Raw genomic sequence first — 13,187 nt, 5'->3', positions numbered from 1 at the left:
GGTCTGGCACTACCCACATGGTGTGCGAGGGAAGATGGGCTCTCTGTGGACTGTAAGCTGCTGCCTTCAGTGAAGGCAAGAGAGGGAGTAGAGCTGATCTGCTTCAGGCTGCCTCACACTGAGATTCAGTCATGATGTCTGAGCTGGGGTTTCCTCATTTCCAGATAAAGCACCTGAGGCCCCATAACTTCCCTGTGCAAAGGAGTTCCGTCCACCAGCCCTCCTGTTCCACCTCTGAGAGGGCAGCCGCAGGCCAGGCACAGCAGGCTGATGGCAGAGCCAGTGGGAGACTGGGGGTAGTTAGGGTGGTGCCAGGGAGGGTGAAGCCTGGAAGGGGAGCAGGGGGAGGAGCAGCATCTGGAAGTGTAAGGACACCCTTCATCTCTATGTGACCACCAGAACTGGTGTCCTTGGCAATGTGGAGGTCTGCTGAGGACTTACCAAGAACATCAGGCCCTGCCCTGATGAGTTCCCAGCCCTTCCCACCAGGCTGCACCCACCACCAAGGCCCTGAGCCCTGAGGAGGGAGATCAAAGTAGTTCATCTGTCCCCCTGAGCTGATCGATCTTTTGGAACTCTGATTACCTTATTAGTCATCCAGGCCCAAGCTCTTTCTGCCTGACCACATTGCTTCCTGTCGCCCGAGGGCTTGCCAGGGGCAGGCCCTCGGACCTGGGGGAGGAGCTCCCTCTTGGTCTCCGGAGATGGCGGCAGGAAATTTCCCTGCTGGCGCTGGACTGTTGCCATCTATCTCATCGTGAACACATTATCTCACGTGAGCCTGGCAACCTTGCCAGGTGTGCTTCCTTTACAGACGAGGAAACTGCAGCTGGGTCCCCGAATCACAGCGTTGTGAAGGTCAGATGCAGCAAAGTTGCGGTCCTGTGTCTGGCCGCGGCTTTTTTCAGCGGCCTGGCTGGCTGCAGCAGGTGCAGTGCCGTGACTGACAGCTCGTGTCTGTCACTGGTACAAGATGTGTAAGTTACAGTAGGAGTTCCACAGGGCTTCCATTCCTGACAACTCAGTCTGACTCCTGCATTTTATTAAAGGAGAGTCTAAGGCCTAGGGACAGAGGACTTGCTCGGACCCCCAGCCACGGGGCGGGGGCACTGGGTCTGAAACCCCGGTTGCCCAGTCTGTCCCCCACACCATACTTCCATCCCGAGGGGCTGCAGCCGGACTCCGGAATGACAGGCGCACATTTAGGAATCTCTGCTGACAATCCACCACGGGTGAGGCCCTGGGCTCGGCTTGTCCCTGCTACCTAATTCAGTTTTCAGCACCTGAGGAGCAGCATCCTGGGAACTTGCCCAGAGCTGTGTGCACAGCTGAGCTGGATCCCAGGACTGCTGGCTCCCGAACAGACCTCCTCTCACAGCCCTTCCTGTTGTTCCGTTCCCTACTTTTGATTGCACTCTGAACCCATCTTAGGGTTAGAGGGTTGACAAGGTGGGTTCAGAGCAACAGATATGGGTGTGGAGGCCCTGCTCCCCCCAGGAATAGTCCTGGTAAATACCTGCAGGTGAGGGCGGGGACAGCAGGCAAACAGGGAGGTGTGGCGGTCTATCAGGTGTCTGTGAGAGGTCTTGGCCTGGCTCTTCTACCTCTGGAGACGCCCTCCACTAAGGGGGAGCACCCCTGGGGAAGACAGAGAAGAGGGTGGGGTGGGAGGGCTTAGGAATACGTCACCCCCTACTGCCCTCACTGGGTAAGAATCTGGGGACACCCTTGAAAAGGAGTTGAGACTCTGCCCCTGCCTCAGGCCAGGTGCTGAGAAACTTAGGGTGCTAGAAATTCCTCTTAGGAGCTTTCTTGCAGGAGGCACGCTGACCCACCTGCTCAGAAGGTGCTCTGGCAGGAGGGCCAGCTGACCTGCTACCAGGACACAAGGTGGAGGGCGTTGCAGGTTCATCAGGCCCGTGTCCCCCTCAATCCTTTGCATGGCTTCTACCTTGTGTCTGGAGGAGTGCTGGGGAGCCGGTTTGCGACTATGCCCAGCAACCACCTGCAGGTGGGCTGCTGCCAGCTGGGAGGACCCATCTGACCCTCTGGAGTTGGTGCTGGGCAACCTTTTGTGGCCCTGGCACTGGCTGGGACTTCTGCTCCAGCACCCAGGGCCTGTGTCCAGCAGCGCAGGGCTTCTGTGCTGTTGACAGTCACGGTGGGAGGTGGTGGGGAGGCCAGGGTCTCTTCTGCCACCACCTGCCTGGCTGTGCCTGGGCAGGGCTGAGTCCTTCTTGGGCTCTGTGTCCCAGCCTGCCCACAAGGTCCCCAGGAGTCCCCAGCCTGAGGCTCTTTCTCTGCTCCACTCCAACCCCAGCTCCTGGAAGGTCCAGAAACTGAGGTTCCTGGAGTTAAATCGTTGTTCTTGAGTTGGCCTCCTGGACAGAACCAGGCTGTTTTCCTCACCTTTGTAGCTCAGTGCAGAGGCAGACTGGGTCTGGGGAGACCAGTCAGTCTGGTGCCCTCTGCGATGGAGTAATGGCAGCTCCCAGTCCTTAGGGCTAGCGCCTACCATGCATCATTCGAGATCGGAGCCATTATTATCCCTGTCTTGCAGGCGAGGAAACTGAGGCTGAAGGAAGTTAAGATCTTGTCTGAGTTCCTCCAGAGCCAGGATTACAAATCCACCCAGTCTAATCTCAGCTGTGTCACTAACTGGTCTCGGTGTCCGCCCCAGGCCAGGGGTCCTCCCAGCCCAGCTATGCCTCTGACCTACAGAGACCCTAGCTTGGGGGTGGTCTCTCTGCCTGTTGGCACCTCTGTTACAGCAGGGCCCAGGCAGGGGTGGGGCACTCCCACCCTCCCAGGCTCTGCTCACTGTTAGTAGTGGAGGCAGTGAGCTCGACTAAAATTAGACACTGGGATCCTTCCTGCTCCTGCATCCGTCAGGCGGGGAGGGGAAGGCTGTTGTCAGAAGGCCAGGGATGGAAGGACGCTGAATGTCAGCTTGCGCCCTCCCCAGGGCTCACTGGCTCTAGTCTTCTCATACCCTCCCCAGCCCTTGGCCAAAGGCTCTTGCCCTTGGCTTGGCCTTGTGGCCATCTATTGATTAGCAGTGATTTCAAAGGGAGAGGCCCCCCTCACCCCTTAATACCCACCCTCTACTCCTGGGATTCCACAGCCCCTTTGTCCCTCTCATCCCTTCCTCCCATCCCCTCTCCTGGCCCTTCCCACTTCCGGGTCCTCAGTGACTCACTCCCCCTTCTTTGAGCCTCCCCTCCGCCTCCTGCTGACTTCTGCCTTTCCCTGGGATGGCCCTGGCTCTTCATGGGGACTGCAGGCTTCGGGGACCATTGTGGCTGCAAGGAGACTAGAACAGACTAGAGACTGAAAATCAGCCTGTGTCCCTGAAAAGGGGGAGATAATTGTGGCCTGGTGCCACCCTTTTGGGCCCCTGGCCCTTTGGCAGGCCAGGTGGGGGAGGTGCTGAGCCTGGCTGAAGGTGCTAGGGTCCTGCCCTCATTTTCCCTGGGGAGGGGCAGGCCCCTTCAGGGCTGGGGGTGGGCCACTCCAATCTCAGAGACCCTAGAACTCAGAATGCCACTACCTCCAACCCCAGGGGGACCTGGGCTGCTTCAGGAGGAGAAAGGGCTGGGCTGGGGCATTGTGGAGCCTGTGTCCTTACGTCGTCCAGTTCCCACCCCAGCCTAGCTGCAGCTGGGAGGCAGGGAGCGTGAGAGCTGCCTGTGCCTGCTGCCGGGAGTCCCTGGACACTGGGGTCAGCAAGGGTTAAACCCAGCCCTCCCCTCCTAGTTCAGGAGAGGGTCAGGTGGGGGTGGTCACAGGCTGCTGGCTCCACCAGGCCCCTGGGTGCTCTTTGGCAGGTGCCACTTTGACACGGCTATTCCAGCTGCAAATCTTCACTCCCTGCCTGCCTGGCAGCTGGAATTAGGAGGGGCACAAGGCTGGTGACTGTTTGAAGGGTTTCCTCGGCTTTTTCAGAAGCACGGGCTGGGGTCCAGAGGCCGGGGTCATGGTCCCAGTGGGGCCACCAAATTTCTGGGTGACCTTGAGCAAGTCCCATCACCTCTCTGGGCTTCAAATTCCTCACTGTCAGATGAAGGAGCTGGATTGGAGCATGGCTAAAATGACACCCTGGGCGCTGCCCCGGGAACCACTGGGCAGGGGCAGAGAGGAGACAAACCGAGTCAGCACTCTCCTGTCCCCGCCGCACCCCCTCCTCTCCCTGCCTATCTATTGTTCAGAAAGCAGCTCCCACAACTGCCCATCAGGATTCCTCCTCTGCCCACCCCAGGCTCAAGCGACACCCTTGGCCAGCCCCTTGTTCTGCCTAGGACACCTGTGTCCTAGGGAAATCTAGGAGGCAGAAACCTTAGAAGGGTCATCTTGAAAGACATTCATTCATAGCCCTCAGGCAGGCTGAGAGCCAGTGGATCGGGGTGGGGCTATGCGCCTCAGAGGCGGGAGGGTCCAGGAGAAGCCAGCCTGTGCTTGACGTTGTGTCTAAAGTAAGGCTGGATGGGCTACTGAAGCTGGGGGGCAACAGTGGAGGAAGTGGGTGAGGTCCTCTGGGAGGGGCAAGCAGTGGCGGTGGGGAGGGCGGGGGAGTTGCTCCCAAGGAAACCCTGCTGCCATTGGGTCGGGGCCTAGACGTGGCTCCTGAAATAAACCAGCATTAGGCCTGGCTGGGTAGCTCAGTTGGTTAGAGCGTCTTCCTGATACACCAAGGATGCGGGTTGGATCCCAGGTCAGGGCACATTCAAGAATCAACCAATAAATGCATTGAATATGTGGAACAACCAATTGGGGTCTCTCTCTAAAAACACAAACAAAACAAACAAAAACAGCTTTAACCCCAGTCATGGTGGGCCTCCCTGGTGGGGGCAGGAGCTCTGCCTTGTTGGCGCCTGTGCCCGCTCCTGACGCACAGCCAGGGGCAGGCGAGTGAGAAGCATTTGTGGAACGAGTGAGGTTTCCCAGCAGGCTGTGGCGGCCTTGGCCTTGGTCACTTAAGGCTGGGGACCCTTGTGCTCTGGGAATGTGTCTCTGGTTCAGTGTTTAAATTTTCTGTTTTGTTTTCTTTTCCCCAGCGTTCCTAGAGAAATTCTGTTGGAAGATTCCATCCTGGCCTAGGCTGGGCTAGAGCTGGGAGAACTGTCATGCCCCCTCCGAGCTGGGCGGGGGACACCGGGCATCCCAGGGGAAGGGGCGTCAAGGACCCATCCTGGAGTGTGGAGAGTAGATGGGGTGGACAGAGAGGGACAGGCAGAGAGAGAGGGCATGGTTGTGTCATCCCAGGGGCAATGTGAAAAAAATACTGGCTTTGCTGTCGAACTTGACTTCATAGCTTACTGGCTGTGTGGCCTCAGGCACACCATGAAACCTCTCTGAGCCTCAATATTCTCATATTTAAAATGGAATGACACTGGCTCCTTCAAGGTTGGAGCAGTGTATTGAGAGATAGAAATGACGTAGATGCCCTAATATTGTATGGGAGGGCAAAGTTGGCACCCGCAGATGGAAATAGACACTGTGATGTACTCCCTAGACATCTGGGTCTTCATCAAGGTGAGCTAGCAGGGCCCCTTGTCCCCAGGGGTCCCCTGACTCACTGCTCAGGGGCCTGATGGGACAAGGGTGAACTCTGGGTCCTGGAAGATGGCCTCATCCTGTATATGGATTTGCTCTAAACCCCTGCCCTCACCCCGTGTTTTCGTGGGATTGAAAGCCTCTCCTACCCAGAGCTTCTGCCAGGCTTCTAAGTGTGTCGCCAAGAGGGGAAGGCGCTCAGGCAAACCAGTCAAATACAGCAAACAAGTCAAGTGCTTGCAACCTCGCCACTGCAACCGCAGCAGACCTCAGCAACGGACCTCAGAACCCTCTCCAGGAGCTGCTGCAGGCTGCAGGGAGCGCTGGGCGGGCAGGCTCAAACACCTGCCGCTTGTGTGAGAGAGGAAGCCCATGTGCCCCTGACTCCAGGGAGAATCCTGGCCTCCAGTCGCAGTGGTGTGGGAGAAAGGGCTGCCAGCCTGAAGTGAGGGGGCTGTTGGAGTATAAAGAGATTGTCTCTGGAGACCCGTAGGATTCCTGTAGTTCTGCTGTGTAGGGGGCACCCAGGTGTCAAATGTCAGGGCCCACGGGGACCCCAAAGATTCTGAGAAAATTGCATGTGGATGCACAGTTGTCAGCAGGGGCACGTCGGGGGCCAGATGTGGGCGAGGCCAGGAAGCACAGTGGGGTCTGGGTGAGTGTGGAGCTTCCGGGGACAGCACACCTAGATGGGGCCAGGGGTGGGCAGGAAGAGTAGGAAGGGCTGCGGGGCACTGGAGGTCTTATGCCACCAGGGGTAAGTAATGGCAGGTGAGGATGCTTCAAGTTCGCCTGCCCACACTGCCTGTTCTGCCGCTTGGGAGTCTGATTGTAGGTGCGGTGGCTGCCTATGTTCTGGGGGTAGAATTTGATCACTGATTCCATCCACCTGCACAGCACCCCGCAGAAGTGGGCATCCCCTGCAGCCCCATCCATCAGTGTGCTCACGACACCCACACTTTATGTGGCCCCTCCCCAACCAAACACCTTTCTGTCCTCTCTGCTGTGTTTTCTCCTTGGCACTTATCACCAGTTAGCAGGCTGGATATCTTACTTACCCATCCGCTTCTGTCTTTGTCCCCTAACAGACTGTGGGCACCATGACGGCTGGCCTAGCCACCTGTCTCGCTCGCTGTGTGGGCCCGACAGTGCCCGGCAGATAGTGAAAATGTAAGGGCCGCCCTGGCCTGCTGGCCTGACACAGGTCTCCATGGGTGCTAATGTACCCTGGAAACATGGTGAGGGGAAGAAAGCCAGGTTTATTTGAACTCCTCCTTAGAAGGGGGAAGAGTGGATGGGATGGGGGTGGGGTGGGCAGTTAGAGCTACTGCAAGCAGCTTGAACAACAGCGGGGGTTGGTTGTTGGCTGAGCCGACTTGGGGGAGCTGAGTGGCTGCTGTGAGTCCCCCACAGCACAGCTTTGGTTGGGTGAGTGGAGTGTGTAAGTTTGGGGCCTGAGTGGGATTGCTGGGGACAGAGGGAGTGCGCAGATGCTGCCCCTGCCCCTTGGCAATGCCCTCCACCCCCACGCCTAACTTGGCTGTAGTCACTGGATGGACAGCTGGTCTTGGATGACCAGTTCGGAAGTGTCCCTGCAGAGCCTGCCTGGGCACCTGGGCCCTTTCTGCCCCGACTCCCCAGTGCACGGAGCTCTGTGCCGGCTCGAAGGGCTGCAGAGAGCCAACCACACCCTGAACTCTGGGGGCGAGGAGGGGGCCGGGGTGAGGCCCCCAGCACCAAGGCTGCAGAGCAGTGAGCTATGGACACAGGGAACAACACTTGACGCTTGGGGAAGCAGAACCGGCGGGCCTTGGTGGTGCAGGAGGTGGGGCAGGAGGCTGCTGGGGGCACTCCTCCGCAGACTCGGACTGCAGCTGGCGTCTCAGGCAGGAGGTGGTGGGGCTGGGGGTCGATGCTGCTCAGGCTGTGGCTCTGGTGTGCGCTCCCTCACGTTCTGAGGTGGCTTCTGGCCCCAGGCTGCCCCCCAGGGGCGGCAGATGGGGCGTGGTAAGGCCCGGGGCCAGCACGCTGCTCCAGAGGCAGCTGACTAAAAATAAGTTGGGATGTCAGGGTCTCCTGGCTCCCGGAAGTGGAGAAGAGGGGTGAGTGTCAGGAGGAGGAGGCAAAGAGGAGGAGACAGAGCCGAAGTTGTGGGCAGCCAGCCAACTTTTTTATTTTCTTCTCTCAGGCCGCTGCTCCCTGGGTCTGGGTGAGTGGCTCTGGTCTCCATGGGCCTGTGGGTGTCACAGACCCCTCACAGCATGCCCAGCATTCCCTTCCCCATGTGCGCCTTTGAGCAGAAGATGGGAACTCTGTGGGTGACAGCAAGAGGGACAAGTTACCAAGACCAGTTGGGATCTAGGCAGAGAGCCAACAAGGCATTTCAAATTTCATTACTACCCCAATATTTTGCAGATGCGCTGGTGGTATAGGGACTTGTCCCAAGTCACATACTGACCATGGCTCAAGCCCCACCGAGCCCAGATCTCCAGACCCTCAGGGTACCGTGGGGGCTGCAGCTCAGACGTGGCACAACCATTGCCACCTGCCCTCGAGGAAGGGGCAGGGTGCACCAGGGAAAGGCCATCTGTAGTTGTGCTCACAGGCCTGTGGGTGCGGGTGGAAGGTATGAGGAGGCTGGGACCAGTACCCCACAAGTTATCAAGGTCCATACGTCCACCTCAGCCCACCTATCTGGCTTCCAGGTGCCTCGGGGGCTTGGCTTGTTGATGGTGTGCCACCCACTCTGCTCTGCACCCCAGGGTTGGGAGCGGCTTTGCAGAGGCCGAGAGGTAAACAGGCAGGCTCTGTGTCCTCTGTCCCTTGGCTCTGGGGCAAGGCCAGGGAGGAGTGCACCTCTTACCCTGCCTGCAGAGCTCATTGGGCGGTCTGAGCACAGCCCTTCTTGTCTTGACCCTGGGAATCTGACTGCGAGCCTCGGTGGGACTTCAGAAGACGCGGACCTCTCTCCCTCTGCCTGGGCTACCTTACCCCCAGCTTGGCACACCAGGTCACCTAGACTTCATTGGACCCTGCCTGTGACCCGTGCCCCCTCTTCTCCTACACCCTCCTTCCCATGCTCCTCTCCTCACTCAGAAGGGCTTCTGCTGGGGAGCCCTGAGCACCCAGAGGTCATGTCTACTTGGCTGCCCTTGAGGCTCAGTGCAGGGCCACTCTCTCTCCCTGAATGCCTGTCACTGTTTATCTGTACCCCTCTGGTCACATTTGGCTTAGGCAGTGTGACACCACAGTGAGCTCCTCAGGATGGGGCCAGCCCTGCATTCAGGGGCACAGAGAGGAGTCTTGGCTGACCACCCACCTGCGCGGTCTTCAGCCCCCTTTATTCTTTTTTGATTCCTCCCCCTCCTTCTCTTCTTTTTGTTTTTTCAAGAGTATTGAAAAATTCTCTAAAGGACTCAAAATCCTCAGCCTTGCTTCACCAACTGCAGCTCCATCCCATTAGTTCTCTCTGTCTCTGTCTCTGTCTCTCTCTGTCTCTGTCTCTCTCGCTCTCTCTCTCTCTCACACACACACACACACACACACACACATGCCCCTTCTCCTTCAATAGCTCACTCCTTAGGGGCAGGCAGCTCAGAGCCTCGGGAAGTTCCCAGCCCCTTGCTCTCCCTCCCAGCGAGGTCATGCCCACCCATAACAGCCCTTCCAGTTTCAGGGGTGTTTCAGGGAGGTGCTACGACCAGGGTCTCATCCTGGAGGAAGCTCCCTGAAGATAGGAGGGGGCTTATTAACAGAGCCCTGCTCTCACCCCTTCACCAGCCCGGCAATGCTCTAGGCCCAGGGCACAGGCCCTAAGGCATGTGAAAGGCCAGCGCCTCATCCTCCCAGAGGTGAGGCCAAGCATGCACTTATTGGCTGCCCTTTCACTGCCTGACCGGGCCACTCCTGCCCCTGCCCTGGGCACTCAGGAGCCAGGATGTCCCACCACCCCAAGCCTGGGGGTCCTGAGGTGGACATCTGTCCAGAGGATCTGTGGATACAAGGCCAATGACAGAGGGACAGTTATGGACTGCGGGTTTTATGGGGGGGCTGCCCTCAACTGCAGGGAGCTGGATGGGAGCCTTAGCCTCTCCTCTGAGGTCCCCAAGCCCCAAACTCAGGACCCTCACAAACAGAGCCCAGGCCCTGCTGCAACTCTGCAGAAGCTCCTCGATTCCCCACATACTGGGTGTCCCGTGAATTGCTCTGCCCCTGCTGCCACTCAGCTGTGCCTGGAGCAGCCAGAGCCTCATCAACGGGGCGCGAGGGGAGGCATCTGCCTTCAGCCAGTTAGGGTCCTGGGGCAACTCACATCTCTCAAAGCCATTTTCTCATTTCTAAAAATGAAAGAATTACCTCAAGACAAAATGAGGTGATATCTTTTGAGAGCCAGGTGCATCAAACCTTTTTCCCTCCTTTCTTCTCACCCCCAAACGCTGTCTCTGGACTTCCTAGCGGGTGCTACAGGGCGAGGGGTCAAGAAGAGTGCTCTGCAGGCCCAGGTGGGCCCTGGGTCCAGGAAACCACGTGGGAAGGGGCTGTGTGGAGCACCAGGCTTGCTTCAGATTCTGGCATATTTGCTGTGTAACCTCAGAGAAGTTACTCACCTTCCCTAACTCTAGTATTGTCATCTGTAAAAGGAGGACCCTGCTGTACCTTGTTCAGAGGGCGGTGGGGAGAGCTGTGCTGAGATGCTGGTTACAGAGACACAGGGCCTGTTTGCTAGCAGGCCTAGGAGGGTGGCAAGGAGGGCAGGACCTGGTTAAGGGGCTTGGAAGGTCGGCCCTAGGACACTCTGGGGCTGGGAGGGCCTCAGCTGAGGACCAGGGAAGGGGCTGGGGTGGGACGGGGCAGATGGAGGACTGGAGCTGCCTCCAAGACCTCCCTCCCTGGGCTGCAGCACCAGCCAGAGCTGCTACCTCTTCTCTCCATTCTTCACAGTAATTACCCTAAATGTTACATCTGTTGTCATGACAACATTTTACTCATCCTTAGGTAAAGGCATGTTTCCAGGGGGGTCAGACTGTCTGCAGCTCCATCACAGGTCCCCACGTTGGGACTCCTGGCTGGTGCCTCCGCCTCCCTCCATCCCTCCCTGCCTCCCATTTGGCCTTTCAGAGAGGTCACTCCTATTGTCTAAATTTCCAGAAGGTTTCTATGACTTGTTTTCTCTGTTTCACTTTGTGTATGTGGGCCTCCCTCTCCCTTCTCCTCCTCCCTTTCCTCATCTTCTCCTCTCTCTCCCTCCTTCTCCCCTTTTCCTTCCCCTTCCCTTGGTCCCAGCCTCTTTCTTGGTTTCCCTCTGTCTCCTTCTGTCTGCCTATCTCTATATCTCTCTCCCTCCTTCTACCCCCCACCCTTGGGTGCAGCTGGATAGCATGAAGGTGGGTGGGGACAGGCAGAGCCTGCTGGCTGGCACAGGTCTGTTGTGCAGGGGCCTCAAGAAGCCTGTGGGGCTCTGAGGGGCGCCCCAGGCAGGCACGCCCCAAGAGCCTCAGGCCTGTGTGGTATGTGGCCAGGAAGGCCTTCAACTGCTCCTAGAGAAGCATGGGCCAAGGGAAATGCCTTTCTTCTGCACCCGGCCCTCTGCCTTCCGCCTGTCCTTCTCTGCGGCTCAGCTGGAATGCTGTCCCAACTGGGGTCTTGCACTTACTGAGTGATCCTTACATACTCAGCACCAGCCGCAGGGCACCTACGCAGGAAGAACTGCAACAGCTCCGGGAGATGACTGGAATCATCCATGCTACAGACCATGGAATGAAGGGTCAGAGGGGTCAAGCGGCTTGCTCAAGGCCACACAGCTGGCCAATAGATGAGGCAGGTTTGAAATTCCATTCCACAGCCGGTGCTCTCAACCGTGGTGCTCTAAGAATCACGCCATCTCTTGAGAGCACTCTCGGTCCGGCACCGTGTGTTTAGCAACATCTGGAACTCATTTAGCCCTCACAGAAACCCTGCAAGTTGGGACCATAGGTGTCTATTTTACCAGGGAGTGAGGGAATATGGCACAGAGAGGTTAGGTACTTTTCTCAAAGTCACACAGTGCTCAGGGGTGTGGCAAGATTCAAACCAGGTCTTTTGGTCTCCAGAGCCTGGTCTCTCAGGCCTGAGTGCGGTTGCTACTTTCTTTCTCTCCTATAGGAAGGGGGCCACAGCAGAGAAAGAGAGACAGTGACATGGGCTTCACATGCATCCAAGCCCCTTCATCTCCTTCCTGATTCCCTATAAAGTCCCCTCTGGGCCCAACCAGCATGCTTTGGGAATCAGAGGAGGAAGCCACATGGCAATGGATGGGCACAGCATCCAGGCAAGGGGGGAGGGAGTTCCAGGTCACCAGGAGAGGCCCCCACATATTTTAGTGCCTTGCAGGCCTCTGAGGCAACCCCAGTGCCCCACAAGCACCCCGGCTCCCATCAGTGGACCTAACCCCTTAGGATCTTGGGGGCGAAGAGAGCTGACATGCGGCTGGGGAGCCTGTAGGGCCCTGGCTTCTGTGCCTGCTCTCCTGGCCTGGGGCAGCCAGGAACATCCACAGCCCTTCTTGTCCCGTTGCTCTAGTCCCTAGAGAAAAGCTTGGGCCTCGGAACACACTGTCCCAGAGTGTGACTGACGGGATGATGGAGAGGCAGGTTATTTTTAACAGCTAAGACTCATCGACAGAGCCTCTTCCAGGCCAGGGGAAGAGACATCGAGAAAGGGTGGAGACCAAAACTCTGGGTCCTCCCACCCTCTCCCTGCCCTCCCTACTCCCAGGCCTGAGGGCCTCACAGGCTTTGTGGAGGCCCTGGGGTTGGCAGGGTGGCTGCCCTTGGCTGTCAATCCTGAGGGGGACCTGGCAGTATCACCCCTCATATATGTACCCCACCCCGAAGCTGCAGGTCTGGGAGCTGTCACTACTCATGCCCCACACGGGGACCATAGGGAGCCCAGGCCTGGCATGGCCTACTTGGTCCAGCTGGTGCCAGCCCTGGATGCCTTCTCTTTTTGTGCCTCTGAAGGAAGTAGCTCCTTCTCCAAGCTCCCCAGGCCCTTCTCAGCTTGAGCTGGCACGACTGAATGACCAAATGTGGGCCCCATCGGGTCCCCAGCCCCTCAGACTCTTTAGAGCTCGCTCCTACTCGTCCTAACCCCCAGCTTATTGGGTCCCACAGTAAGTGTGCTGAGTACCTGCATCGTCTCCCTTCCTTTGAGAATGGTGGGAATGCCCCACCCACCCCATCTTGTGCTGAATCTTTAACCCTCAGTTAAAGATTCCTCGCCTGCCCTTCTGTATCCGTCTGTGGGCGGGTCCTTTTATGGCTTTCAAATGACACGCCATCACTTGTCACAGAGCATCACGTGGGAGCAGCCTGCTGCTGGGAGTGAGCACTGTCCTCTTCCTAAGCTCCTTCCAGCCTTTACTGTCCCCCCTCTGCTGGTGGGCAGAGGGGCTGCAGAGCCCCTTGCAGGTGAGGCTCTCACTGCCAGCCTTTCCCGCTTCCCTTTTGGGGGTCCTCTCTGGCTGCTTCTCCGGGTAGAAGGCACACATCTGGTTTCCTGGTGTTGTTGGGCCCCATCAGGGAGACTCTGTGTGTGTGTGTGTGTGTGTGTGTGTGATGTCCTCGGCGTGGCGGGGACCAGCCCACGGTGGGCAG

Source organism: Desmodus rotundus, chromosome 5 (genome assembly GCF_022682495.2).
Source record: "Desmodus rotundus isolate HL8 chromosome 5, HLdesRot8A.1, whole genome shotgun sequence".
In the NCBI taxonomy this organism is placed as follows: Eukaryota; Metazoa; Chordata; class Mammalia; order Chiroptera; family Phyllostomidae; genus Desmodus; species Desmodus rotundus.
The sequence above is the reverse complement of the archived record's forward strand: the minus strand, read 5'-3'. Positions refer to the sequence as shown.